At 35.8% G+C, this 908-nt stretch overlaps 1 protein-coding gene across 3 annotated transcripts in view; it reads right to left on the bottom strand.

Annotated features, from left to right (window-relative positions):
• The window catches only part of LOC106458998 (tumor necrosis factor receptor superfamily member 16-like), a 46,890-nt gene that overhangs the window by 4,683 nt on the left and 41,299 nt on the right, over positions 1-908 (bottom strand). The window lies entirely within an intron of this gene.

Genomic DNA, 908 nt, shown 5'->3' with positions numbered 1-908 from the left:
GAGTGGGTGGTGATAACTAGCTGCCTTCCCTCTAGTCTTACACTGCTAAATTAGGGACGGCTAGCGCAGATAGCCTTTGTGTAGCTTTGCGCGAAATTCAAAAACAAACAAGAATCCAGTCCCAGCTAAAGCTTATTGACCAGGTAACTGGAACCGGTATTCGGCCAAATTTTACCTCCCGTGCATCCCTAGTAAAGACTACAGTTGTCAGATAAAGAATAACCGGCTGAAGCAACATGGTGAGACTCCAAATAAGTTTTAATATTACGTACTCAACCTCTGTAATGCGGACATTTCACAGCTTTAAAAAGTATCTACTTGTATTCAAATCATTTTGTAATAATAAGTTAATGAAAAATTTTTGGAAAATATTAGAATTAACGCGCATATCTTAAAATAACATATCCTCATGTTTATATGCGTCATTTAATTGTTATTTGAAGGACAATTTTTTTTATTTTTTTTTCCAGTTTGTGTCCTTACACCATGTTGCTTTATTACTCTAAATTGACTTTACAGAGCGAAGCCACGTTGAGCTATCTGCTGTGACCACTGCAGGGAATCTAATCCTGTATTTTATTGTTGTAAGTCCATAGACTTAACGTTGCCCTACCGGGGGACTCTTTCTAAATATTTAAGTTTTAAAAATATTACTTATGATATACAAGGTTACATTATTTTTCTTACAAGCTAACTGCTATGCATTTTTTAAAATTAACTGTGGCGTTCGAATGATCCAAAATTAATTCATGAAGAACATTCAGAATACAAGAGAATTTATAAGTTTTATTTTAATGTTGCCATTCTGAAAGATGCATTTGTTTAAATACAATCACACGTGGAATGCTCGAATCCGCATCCCACCAAACATGCTCGCCCTTTCAGCCGTGGGGGCGTTATAATGTGAC

This window comes from Limulus polyphemus, unplaced genomic scaffold (genome assembly GCF_000517525.1).
Source record: "Limulus polyphemus unplaced genomic scaffold, Limulus_polyphemus-2.1.2 Scaffold544, whole genome shotgun sequence".
Taxonomy (NCBI): domain Eukaryota; kingdom Metazoa; phylum Arthropoda; class Merostomata; order Xiphosura; family Limulidae; genus Limulus; species Limulus polyphemus.
The sequence above is the reverse complement of the archived record's forward strand: the minus strand, read 5'-3'. Positions and strand labels throughout refer to the sequence as shown.